The following is a 13,625-nucleotide window of genomic DNA, read 5'->3' on the forward strand; positions in this document are numbered from 1 at the left end:
AGAGGGGTGGGGGCCGGGGGAGGGGGGTCTATGCCCAGCCAGGGAGGGAAAACTAAGGGCATCCTAGGCCAGGAGATGCAGGAGAGTGGGGGAAGAGTCCCCGTTCTAGAAGGGGACTGGGGGGTAGAGTGGGGGTGGGGGGCTTGGGATGGGAGTGTAAAGGGTATGGACAGTCCCTGAGACAGCAGAGAAGTTAAAAATTATTGAGTCGAGCCTGATTAAGAGCAGAAGAAACAGTGGAAACAGACGTAAGTAGGCATACCTTAAATATGCAAAAACTGTAGACTGGGGAGAAAGATGGGTACAGAGAGAGGCTGAAAAAAGGAAGTGGGGAAAAGTGACTAAAATGATGTGACTCCTGTGGGAAGCAGGATACAAAGTACACTATTTAACACGTTTATACTACAATTGATAACCTGAGCCAGACTGATATTCAGTGTCTTCTCATCTACTCATCTACTTGACAAGATTACTTTTTTTCTCTTTAGGAATTAGAATGAACTTGGGTGCTGTCTCCAGTCATAGATGAACCCTATAGGGATCAAAGCCAATGGGAGCTCAAAATTAACTCCAGTGAAAAGATTTTCCAGATGATTTGCCTCTGAATTCTTTTAGAAGTATTGCTTTTAAACAGAGTGATGCCTGGTATTCTGAAACTTCCCCATTAACCTTCCAAAATCAGAAGTGAATTATAGAAGTTGGTTTTAAAAAACAATTTTGTTTGATCGTGTTTTTAAAAACAGCTAAAATGTAAGCACACATCTCAGAATGGAAGTCATATCTCTGTTTCATGTAATTGTTAACATATTACATTTTAAATAAGATGTAATAATAGACTTTGCACACATTAGGTGCTCAATAAAAATTGTATGGCTAGATTTAAAGAACTGGCAGGACAATGGAAATTTTGATTGCATTTGATCTAGTTCTGACTAAACCTTGAAGTTGTAAGTTCCTAAAAATATCTCGAATTGCTGGGGGAAGACAAGAAGTAAGAAGTCTGCATAAGGGAAAAATCACAAACTGGCAAACCTGAGCCCTATCATTCCTGTTTGCCCTGCATGTAGTTATAGCATTTTTCTGCTCTTCCTCCCTTCCTCCCAATTGGGATTTATTGCCAGCATTGAAAATTAATTTCATATAAAAAGCCAGATGTTTGAATTCTTGTGTAAAATTAGATCTGACAACATTCGACACACCTTTCTACATGGCAACATGATGCTGAAGTTGGCTGCCCTCTTTAGATTATTTTCCTTAAGATTTATTTCATTACTTTGGGCTGTGGTGGATCTTCCTTGCTGCCCACAAGCTTTCTCTAGTTGTGTCTAGCAGGGGCTACTTTTCATTGTGGTTCAAGGGCTTCTTACTGTAGTTGCTTCTCTTGTTGCAGAGCAGGGGCTCTAGGGTGCAGGAGTGTGGGCTTCAGTAGTTGCTGCAAGTGGGCTCAATAGTTTTGGCTCCCAGGCTCTAGAACAAGGGCTCAGTAGTTGTGGCGCCTGGGCTTAGCTGCTCTGCAGCATGTGGGATCTTTCCAGACCAGCAATCAAACCCGGTGTCCCTTGCATTGCAAGGTGGATTCTTAACCACTGGACCACCAGGGAAGCCCTTAGATACATTTTCCTGAGTTTTTCCACTGCTCCTGCACATCTTATCAGTGGACTTTATTCATTCATATTATAGGGCTCAACCTGAGACTTTTGAGCCACCACCAGATAGAAGGGTTTTTGGCTGACCTGTTCTTCTCACCTCCTACCCTTTAAAACAATCGTAAATCCAACAATCTGACAGATACTGAATATCTCCTGAACTTCTCCCTCCTTGAACAGCCCCTAGAAAACTAGGGGCTGTAAACTTTTACCTGTTCTGTACATTCTTCACACAGTTGGCAAAACATTGAGATTGATGAGATGTCTTTCAATGACAGCCACTTGAAAGGAGATGAGAATGTTTCTGCTTTTGGAGGCTTGGGGACCACAGCTGCCCTCCCAGCTCCATGGCTCTCTTACAACTTCAAAGAGCAGTTCTCCTTACTTCCTGCCGGACGCTTATGGACTTCAGAGCTTTGATGAACTTACCCCAAGTTTGTCCCTCTTGTGACCTCTGACTCACCACATTCAAACTCTTCCCCATTTCAATTGTTAAAACAGGCTCCAAAGCTCTCCTTTCCCTTTTGTAAAGCAAGACGGCTGCTTCAGCCATATTAAAATTATTCAGTGGTCATTATATACAGACAACAGCAGAACTAAAATAATGTAAAGTGCCACTAATAATGACTAGCCAAGGCAAAATACCTTGGGCTTCCCTGGTGGCTCAGACAGTAAAGAATCTGCCTGCAGTGCAGGAGACTTGGGTTCGACCTCTGGGTTGGGAAGACCCCCTGGAGAAGGAAATGGCAACCCACTCCAGTATTCTTGCCTGGAGAATCCCATGAACAGAGTAGCCTGGGGGGGTTGCAAAGAGTTGGGACACGATTAAGTGACTAGCACACACACATAAGGTAAAATACCTAAGAATAAACTCAATGAAAAAATATGCAAGAGCTACATGTAGAACACAGAAATACACTTGAGGGCAGAACAGAAAGACCTGAGTAAATTAAAACATATATGGATTGTGATTATGACTATTATTAAAGAAGGCTTAATATTAAAAAATGTAAACTAATCTACACATTTAAACATGATAACAACAAAATGCCAAAAGGATTTTGTGGTGTGAGAACTGGGTAGACTGATTCTAAAGTTCCAAAGGAAAATCAAAATGAATTTGGGGACTAGACAGGTGCAGGGTTGTATGTTTCAGAGAGGAAGAGAAGAAAAGAATGCTTTCATTAAGGGCACAACTTGAAATGGCTAAATACAGAATCTCCCGAAGGACTGTCAGTAGCACAGTGCAAAACAATGTAAATGACGTGAGGGCACTGTTTCTAGGTAACCACAGGGACTCTTCTCCATAAAAGGCCAGAAACTACGGACCAGCACTTCAGTTGACAGTTGCCGCCTTTGAGCTGGGTGGTCATGTGATCCTGGCCGCACTGAGTACCCTAAACCTTTGATCCGCCTGTTCTTTTGTTCCCACACGTAATGATCACAATGAGGATGATTCTTCTCCACAGGGAGACAGGGAGAGGGCCCTTATGCATTGATTTTAAGATGTAGGTAGAGAGGTTGAAGGGAAGAAGACTAGTGTGGGATCCCCAGAAGGGTGAGAGGTCAGTTTACATTTAATCAAGTGTCAGTACTCCTTGGGAATGTCAAAGGATTAAATATTTCCCAGCATTTAGAGGCAGCTCTTTACCTTCTCTCTCTTCTCCCTTCTGATTATTGCTCAAGGCTTGGGAGGGCTCTCAATTATATTTAAAAAGGCAAAGCAAAAGAACACACAACAGAACACACACACACACACACACACATATACACACACACAGAGGATTGGAGTACTTTGAAAACTTATTGCTGGCAGTGTGCCCCAGAGGAGGAAGCTGGTTAGGACAGTCACATCTTTTATTCCTGAGCTCACACCAACAGTCTCCACCATGTGGGTAGGCAACCAGCTTCTTAGATGGCTCTGGATATTCCTGCAAAGCCCTATTAAAATCCACAACATAAACCCTCAGTAAAATCTGGAGGGTGAAATCACTTTGAGTAACTGTGAATGGCTGGCACCTACACCGTTATAAAAACTTCGAGTGAGTCACTAAGAATGAAGGAGGACCTCAGTGCAAGATGACAGCATGCTTGCCTGAAAGCAGGTTGGCTGGCTTAGGAAGGCTGGGGGTGGACCGAAGTTGGGAGAGCTGAAGTTATTTGCAGGAGGGATAATTAGCCTCATAGGACCAGATGGTAGCATGTAAGAAGGCAGGGGCTGGAAGTGGCCAGCAGGGGCATTGGACTGCAGCCTCAAAATCTGGCTGTTTAATGGTAAATTTGTTCAAAATAGTAGAGGAGGCCTTCTCTTTTAATTGCCATGAAGTTTCATTTGCCATTGAAATAATAACTATAGTTTAACGTCAATGATCTTCTTGAATTTTGAAAATAACTTAGACATAACCATTTAGACAGGCTGCTGCTGCTGCTAAGTTGCTTCAGTCATGTCCAACTCTGTGCAACCCCGTAGATGGCAGCCCACCAGGCTCCTCCGTCCCTGGGATTCTGGAGTGGGTTGCCATTTCCAGGACTGGTGTGTTATTTTGGTAATGAATGCCTGTTCACAAAATTCTGTATCAATAGCATAAAAGTTTCTTTGTTTATCATTCTATTGTTTTATCTCAAAGTTTGCCCTTAGATCCTAGTTGAAATTCATAGTCTTTCCTGGTCCTTGCTAAATACTGAAAGTGAGAGCTCAGTTCTAAGAGAAGGGTTAATGAGTTTGTGAACTTGCGTTGGTGGCCAGTTCCCAAGTCTGAACCCTGCATGTGTTGGGGAACAACGGTTGCCTATTAACCTCCCAGGTGAACAGCTGGTGGGGATCAAAGGCACCCTGCACTGTGTGGTTTTGCTCAAACCAAGTTCCCACTTAACCCCTAGGAAAAGAGCCCTGCTAGGTCCCCAGGGAGCGGTGCTGCTAAGTCGCTTCAGTCGTGTCCGACTCTGTGCGACCACATAGACGGCAGCTCACCAGGCTCCCCCGTCCCTGGGATTCTCCAGGCAAGAACACTGGAGTGGGTTGCCATTTCCTTCTCCAACACATGAAAGTGAAAAGTGAAAGTGAAGTCGCTTAGTCATGTCTGACTCTTAGCGGCCCCATGGACTGCAGCCTACCAGGCTCCTCCGTCCATGGGATTTCCCAGGCAAGAGTACTGGAGTGGGGTGCCATTCGCCAGGGAGCGGTAGGCTGTGCTAAACCCAGAAGCACATCTGAAGGAAGGTCTGTCCCATTAGAGTTTCTTTGGAAATGTGCCAGGGGAGGCTACGGGGGTAAGGAATTGGTTCTCAGAGCTGTGAAAACAGGGATGGGAATACGAGGATTATTTAGGCAGAGACGTCACACCAAGTAGCATTTCTCTCTTTAGATCCTCCTCCAACAGTTGCAGAGTCTGGAGCAGGAGTTCCAGTGGAGGGAAGTCCACTTACTGTATACTGAATAGTAAATAATCATGACACAAGCTACTAAATAGTCTATCCTCCTGTCTCAACTATACCTTTGAACAAAAAATTTCAATATATACATATGAAAACTATAATTTTTATATGATTGACAGTTGGTAAATATCAAAGAAAATGATTTCACATATATGTGGGACTTCCTGGTGGTCCAGTGGTTAAGACTCTGTGCTTCCACTGCAGGGACACAGGTTCGATTCCTGATCAAGGAACTAAGATTTCCACATGCCGAATAGCAGGGCTAAAACAAAACAAAACAAAAAGGTACTTCCTTGCTGGTCCAGTGTTTAAGACCCTGTGCTTCCAATGCAAGGGGTGCAGGTTCAATCCCTGGTTGGGGAACTAAGATCCTACATGCCATGCCAAGAAAATATTTTTGAAAAAATTAAGTTTAAAAAATGTAATGCAAGGAACATTTTCATGCTGGAAAGATGTAATTGTCATTTTCAAGGATCCTTACTCCCCCCCGCCCCCAAAAGTTCCAGAGGGCTCCTCTTTTTCATCTAGTTTGCTGACTTCATGGATGCAATTTTCTTTATCATGTAATAGTCCAAAATAGCATTTGAGGTTTTGATTTGTGATTTAAAAGGGATAATTCTTCTAAAATTTTAATTGGTTTGATTAGTCATTACTTCTGCACTTAGTAGTTAAATATTCATTAAAGAATTTATATATATTTTTTCACATTCTGTATGGTCTTAACCTACAGTTTAGGGTTTAAACAAATAAACAGATCACTCTGAAAATGTTCTATTTCCTTTTTTCCTTCAGTTTTTTTCCTGCTGTGAGTTCCATTTGGATATTTTCTCTCACAATCTTGACTAGTAATTCATTCTCAGTGATGTAAGGATTAAAAAATAAAGTGTAGTATGGATAAACAACAAGCACCTACCGTAGAGCATAAGGGACTATGGTCAAGATCCACAGTGCACTGTTAGGCACAGTGCACAAATGTCAACTCCAGAAATATGCCAGGGAGGTTGAAAATAATAACAACTGTATAACATAATTACTGTAAAAGGAAAAAGCAAACGCAAAACATGAAACTTTACTGGATTTTGGATTTTTAAAAAATTTAGTTAAAAGGTATTTTGTGAACAATTTAGAAATGTTAAATATGGCCTCTATTTTAAGTGGCATTATTGAAGCAGAGTTAATTATCTTAGGTGTGATAACAGTATTGTGGTTATGAAGAAAAACGTCCTTATGCCAATTCCTTCATGTGAATTATTTCAGGGCAAAATGTTAGATCTGAAATTGTAAGTAAGTCAGGAGAGAGAAACCTCTATGCAGATATATGATAAAGCTAATGGCAAAACGCTAACAAATGGTGAACGCAGATGAAGGGTAGAGAAACGTTCATTTGTCTTATATTACATTTTCAACTTTTCTAACCCTAACCCTAATCTAGCCCCATGATTATCTTAAAATGTTTTCTAAATTATTTGAATTGCAGTGAGAAAATGTGGTCCTGAGAAATATATCTATGGTGATTAAATGATGACAGTGGGGGAAAAAAGAAGGCAACACTAAAAGAGCCACGAGTATATCTAGAGGAAAATAAATTTGGCAAACCAAAGTACCACGCATGGTCCTTGGGAGCGAGGGATGCTCCACACCCCGGGTGACATATTGTGCGCGCCTGGGAATGCTCCACCGCGGGCGCGCACAGGGTTAACTGCAGGCCGAGGGGCCCGTGCATCCTACGCCCGCCCACATTCCGCCACTGAATGGAGGCGATGGTCTGATTCCGGTGGGGTGATGTCGCGGCTCCGCATACAACCTTCCCACTGGCCAGGCCCCCAGCCCCTCCCGGGGCCGACCCTGCGCTCCGCAGTCACGTTATCTTCACCACCATTCACGAGGCCCGACGGGGGTTACAAAGCAGGACATTAAGAAGTCTGAGGACGTCGTCGCAGAATCTAGAAATGCTGGGCTACAGACATGAAGACAATTACCGGGGTTCTGAAGGCCCCCGTCGTCGACCAGCCTAGTAATCTAACTCCTTCCGTGATGTGACAGCGGGTCCTGTGTTTGCAGATCTGTTCCTTTGTCTGAATTTTGGAAAGAAAGAGTGTTACAATTTGAGAAATGTGTGTGTGTGCGCCCTTTCATTAAGTCCCTATGAACCAAACAAAAGGGACCTTTCTCGATTTGCCCTTGTCTAACTTTATAGAGCACATCTCATAAACTTAAAAAATAACAGAACCGGTTTTTAAGTCTAGAGAGACCTAAATGAAAATAAAATATTATGTTCATATATCGTGCTCCACCAAATCTATTATTCTTTTTGTAATAACTATTTTTGATACCTTCAGCTGGTTATATTTCCTAAAAAATTTTATAAAATATATAAAACATAAAATAACGTGAATGCTTCATTTTTATCACCTATCCAACCACCATTAAGACTAGAGGAAGTATGATTAAGTGGGCAATACAGTGACATTTATTATCACTAGAGGAAGTAAACTGGCATGTACAGAATGAGTAAAAGGAAATGTCCAAACAGAAAATTAATTCACTCCTTCAACTAGTACTTAGGGAACCCATAATGCCCCAGGCTCTGGCGATTCAAGAGTGCATGGGACACCCTTGCCCTTCAGAATCTCCCAGTATTCCTGAGGAAGAGCCCTGAATGAGGGGGCCAGAATTATGAAAGAGTTAAGTACCAGGTGCTGCAGGAGCCCATGGGAGGAACATACAACTGGGTCAGGCTCATGGATGTGTGTGGAGGTGACAGAAAGGGGGAATCAGTGAAGGCTCCCTGGAGGAAGAAATACTGGGCTGAAATCTGAAGAATGAAGTAGGGCCTGTGGTTCCCTAACTTTGTGGACAATAGACTCACCTGGGGAGGGACTTCCCTGGTGGTCCAGAGGCTGACTTCAGGCTCCCAACACCGGGCCAGGTTCCATGCCTAGTCAGGAAATTGGAGTTCACATGCTGCAACCAAGTATCTCACATGCCTCAACTAAGACCCAGGGCAGCCCCCCGCACCCCCCGCCCAAGTAAAAAAAAAAAAAGTCATCTGGGGAGCTTCATAAAATCCCTATTGCCAAGGTCACACTCCTATTACATCAGAATGTCTAGGGATGAGAACCTGGCAACAGTGTTTTTAACAAGTATTTTAAAAGCCAGGTAACCCCAACGTACAGCAAAGTTGTGGGAGTTACTAAGACACATGGAGGGAAGTTGACATTTTTCAGTTTCCTGAAGGAAAACATTTGCCCAGCAGGCATGTAGTAGTAGTTAGTCATTGTTCTTACTTCCAGATTCTCCTCTATACCGCCTGCCTCTAGTACACATTTCAGGAAATGTTTATTGAAATTGGAGAAAAAGCCAATCAAAATCTGGATGTATAAGAAAATCAGGCACTCCAAAAGAATGCCAGCTGTCATTCCTTAGGGTCTGAAACTTACAATGGTAGGTCCTCCCCTAAAGACAAGGTAAAATGCAACATTCTGACAACTGGGGGGGAAATGTGTAACTGTCACTTCATAGGCAATGGCAACCCACGCCAGTACTCATGCCTGGAAAATCCCATGGACGAAGAGCCTGGCAGGCTACAGTCCATGGTGTCACAATGAATCAGACACAACTGAGTGACTTCAGGCAACAGCTGGGCTTCCCTGGTAGCTCAGAATCCACATGCAATGCAGGAGACCTAGGTTTGATCCCTGGGTAAGGAAGATCTCCTAGAGAAAAACATGGCAACCCACTCCAGTATTCTTGTCTGGAGAATCCCATGGACAGAGGAGCCTGGTGGCCTACAATCAGTGGGGCTGCAGAGAGTCAGACCCGACTGAGCAACGAACACTTTGACTTCAGACAAGTTACAGGATTACTGTTTCTATCTTGAAAATGACTGTCCCCTTTTTACTAAAAAAAGCACCACGTCTGCTGTTATGGGTACATTAATCATGAACTGTCAAGAAAAACCTGAGGAGGCCGCCACGGGAAAGAATATTCCTCCAAGTGAGTGGAGGTAAACCATGCGGAGCAGAAGCTAGGGCTCTTCCACCCAGGGGCCACTTTCTCTGCCCGCTGCTCTAGGAGCAGGACTTGCCCATCAAGCTCTCCTAGCTAAGCATTCTCTGAGATGCTATTCTACCTGGGCATGAAATACCCTCTTGGAATTTACCTCTTGTTATATAAATGACTCGCAAACGAACAGAGATCAAACCAGTCAATTCTAAAGGAAATCAGTCCTGAATATTCATTGGAAGGACTGATGCTGAAACTGAAATGCCAATATTTTGGCCACCTGATGTGAAGAACTGACTCATTGTAAAAGACCGTGATGCTGGGAAAGACTGAAGGTGGGAGGAGAAGGGGATGACAGAGGATGAGATGGTTGGATGGCATCACTGACTCGATGGGCTGAGTTTGAGTAAGCTCTGGGAGTTGGTGACAAACAGGGAAGCCTGGTGTGCTACAGTCCATGGGGTCGAAAACAGTCAGACATGACTGAGCGACTGAACTGACTGACTGATATAAGTGGCAGTTCTATGCCTGCATGCTGTGCCTGTGTGCTCAGTTGCATGGGACTCTTTTGAGACTCCACTGCACTGTAGCCTGTCAGGCTACTCTGTCCATGGGATTTCCCAGGCAAGAATACTGGAGTGGGTAGCCATTCCCTTCTCCAGGGGATCTTTCCAACCCAGGGATCTGACCCAGGGATCGAACCTGGATCTCTTGCATTAGCAGGTGGAATCTTTACTACTGAGCCAGCTGGGGAGCCCAGGGCACTTAAAAGGGAGGGGGAAAGAAAGCCTCTTGTAATCCAGACTGAGGCAGGCGGCGTTTTCAGTAGATCAGTTACCACAGAATATGAACTTTTTTTTTTTTCCCCGAGGGGCTGGGTCAACCTAGATAGCATATTGAAAAGCAGAGACACTACTTTGCCAACAAAGGTCCATCTAGTCAAGGCTATGGTTTTTCCAGTGGTTATGTATGGATGTGAGAGTTGGACTGTGAAGAAAGTTGAGCACCGAAGAATTGATGCTTTTGAACTGTGGTGTTGGAAAAGACTCTTGAGCGTCCCTTGGACTGCAAGGAGATCCAACCAGTCCATTCTGAAGATCAGCCCTGGGACTTCTTTGGAAGGAATGATGCTAAAGCTGAAACTCCAGTACTTTGGCCACCTCATGCAAAGACCTGACTCATTGGAAAAAAGACTCTGATGCTGGGAGGGATTAGGGGCAGGAGGAGAAGGGGACAGAGGATGAGATGGCTGGATGGCATCACTGACTCGATGGATTGAGTCTGAGTGAACTCTGGGAGTTGGTGATGGACAGGGAGGCCTGGCGTGCTGCAATTCATGGGGTCGCTAAGAGTCGGACATGACTGAGTGACTGAAATGAACTGAATTGAAGGGCTGGGTGCTATTCCAGTCCCCACCCCTCCCCCCTCCAAGTACTGGTTGCAACTGTGTCCCCATGGGATTAACAATCCCTGTGACCTAGATTCAAGTCACAAAGGTGCTCCTCAATCAGGGCTGGGAATGGTCTGGAGAGAGCACTCTTTTCATTAGTTGTCCCATACGTGATGCAATAAAGAGACCAAGTCTCTGAAACCAATCAATCAGCATAAATCTGTGCAGAGTGGAAGCTGACCTGGAATGAAGCCAGCTCCAGGCAAAGCCCATGGACAGGGAAGGAGAAGGAATGGAGGAAAACAAGTGTGGATTTTGCAGCAGGCTTCCCAAGGGTAGCTGGGAGCTGTTGCTAAGCCCTGAAAATCAATCAGGCTCTTCCAAAGATCTTTTTTCTCTTGAGCACAGTGAGGGAACGCCTCCTCCCGTTTATATGCAGTCTATAATCTGCCAAGTGTTTTCATTGACATGACCTCATCTGAGCCTCACAGCCACCCTGTGAGGTTGGCAGGGCACACATGATCTTCCGCCCCCCTCTTCCTACTGCCCACAATTAAGATTGTGAGAAACTAAGGCTTAGGGTGAGTGCCCTGTAGGGAACAGCTGCCCCTGAACCTGTCTGACTTACAGTGCTCTTTCTACTCACTGTATTCAGTACCATTAGTATTGGGTAGCAGGCTCACCATCAGTAGCTCTTTTTAAACCACCCTCAGATCTCATGAAAAATACGGATTTTTAGACCTCACCTGGATCTTCCCAAAATCACCATCTGGGGCAGCACTGGGAAGACTATTTTTAACCTGCAGATTGCCCTGGTGATTCTGCTAAGAATCACTTTTGGTAGCTTGTCACACAGACAAGACCCAGGAGGGTTTCACTTTGGTTTGCAGTTCCTGTGAGCTCTTGAGTCTAGTCCTTAGCCTTGCACCACAAATTAAACAGTTCATGGTTTAAAATGAACGAACCTATAAAAATTACTCTTTGACTTCCCCCTCCTTTATCCCAGCATGGCCATTATGTTTTTGGTTCTGGGCCAGAACAACTTTTTTAAAGAAGGCAGCCCTTGGGCCTACCTGCATCCTTTCAAACAGTGATTTGCATAAAATCCAAGGCAGCATCTCTTTCCTCTAGCATCCTAGTCTTCAGAACTGTCCCACGCTATTTATCCCCCTTTCTCCTACCTACCGCCCTTACTCAATTCTCATCAATCTTCCCTGGGCCTTCCCCCGACTGCTGGAGCCACCAGAACTCTGATTTACAGCACAATTCTGTGATTGAAATTATAGGAAAACATAAGCACAGCTCTATACATGGGTGTCTATCTCAACAGTTCCCTAGGCTTGGCCAGCTTTTCTCAATTGCAAACTCTTAACTGGCCCCACACCCCACTTCCCTCATACAGATGACATCCCAAGTCCTTCAAGGGATAAATAATTGCCTTTCACACTGAATCAGTCTTCTCAAACTCAAGGTTGGCTGAGCCAGCCCCTAATCCTTGTTAAAACCCCCAGATACCCTGGTCACCTATCACGTGCCATCTTCGCCTGCTTCCTCCAGGTTATCTCCAAACTTGGCTCAAATTGTCCCTCTAGTCAAAGCTATGGTTTTCCCATAGTCATGTACGGATGTGAGTGTTGGACCATAAAGAAAGCTGAATGCCGAAGAACTGATGCTTTTGAACTGTGGTGTTGAGAACTCTTGAGAGTCCCTTGGACTGCAAGATAAATGATCCTAAAGGAATCAGTGAATCCTAAACGAAATCAGTCCTGAATATTCATTGGAGGGACTGATGCTAAAATTGAAACTCCAACACTTTGGCCACCTGATGCGAAGAACTGACATTGGAAAAGACCCTGATGCTGGCTAAGATTGAAGGCAGGAGGAGGGGCCAACAGAGGATGAGATGGTTGGATGGCACCATGGACTTGATGGACGTGAGTCTGAGCAAGCTCCAGGAGATGGTCATGGACAGGGAGGCCTGTTGTGCTGCAGTCCATGGAGTCACAAAGAGTCAGACACGACTGAGTGACTGAACTGTACTGGGTCTCAGAACCTTCAGCATCCCCCAGAAAATCCACTCAGGCCTTGAATCAATGAACTCCCGGGAATACCACTACACTCACCTCAAACATATGTCCATGCCACTGGGCAGGATGCTGGAAGACAGTCATGAATAACACTGACGTGGTTCCTGTCTATATGGAGTTGGTAGCCAATTTGGAAAGGCAGTTGAACAAGGGATCAAACATCGTGGCTGTCAACTCTGGATGCACATTAGATCAGGGCTTATTCATGAGATGGGATGAAATATCTTGGTGGCAGTCCTGGGGAATTAAGTATTCTCCAAGCTTCTTAACTCACAGGGTTATTCTCATAGCATTTCCTGCCTTCCATCCACTCCTTAGAGGACTCCTGTGGAATTTCAACTACACAGATAACCTTCTACCACCCACTCCTTGTCTCTATGACTGGGGCCTGAATGGGTATGTGGTGCTGTGATGATGACCGTAGTCAGTGGGTCTCACAGTGCGGAGTATCACTCCCCGCACACTCTCACCAGTGGGCAGCTCTGAAGACTTCAGAAGGCAAATGAAGAACTGTGAATGAGGATTTTCCTTTGAACTTTATTTGGGGGAGTGGGGGCTAATGCTTTTATTATCTGTATTGGGGTCTAATCAGATCAAAAGAAAAAAACACATGGGAACTAGCGTCAGAACAATGAAATACATACAGCTGACAAATATTTAACTCCCTTTCCTCATCTAGAAAATGAGATCATTATAGATAAAACCTCAAGGTCTGCTATGAAAATTAATGGTTATTTCAGTAAAAAGCCTGTTATGTAATACCACACAATAAGTGGCATTTATTATTTCTTTTAATCTCTGAAAAGGCTGGAAAATGCTGTTTTATGATTCACAGATCTACAAATAAATCTCCAGAGAGGTTGTACCAATGCACACTCCCATCTGCAGTCCACAAGAATACCTATTTTTAGCTCCTCCACCACAGAGCATCATTCTTAAAAAGTTGACAATTTGATAGAAAAAACTGATATAAATTTATTTTAACTTTCATTCATTTTATTAACTCTTTCATTTTATTAATCCTAGTGAACTTTTTCCCATCATATTTCTATTTTGTCTATA

General features: G+C 44.1%; 1 long non-coding RNA gene across 1 annotated transcript; it reads right to left on the reverse strand.

Moving 5' to 3' along the window:
• Positions 1–6,111: 6,111 nt before the first annotated feature.
• On the reverse strand, positions 6,112–8,671 carry LOC113884616. Its single transcript, XR_003508933.1, has 2 exons — positions 7,951–8,671; positions 6,112–7,156 (listed from the first exon to the last, which is right to left on the reverse strand). It is a non-coding gene; the product is annotated as an uncharacterized LOC113884616 (long non-coding RNA).
• Positions 8,672–13,625: the final 4,954 nt, after the last annotated feature.

The sequence above is a fragment of the Bos indicus x Bos taurus genome, chromosome 26 (genome assembly GCF_003369695.1).
Source record: "Bos indicus x Bos taurus breed Angus x Brahman F1 hybrid chromosome 26, Bos_hybrid_MaternalHap_v2.0, whole genome shotgun sequence".
Lineage (NCBI taxonomy): Eukaryota > Metazoa > Chordata > Mammalia > Artiodactyla > Bovidae > Bos > Bos indicus x Bos taurus.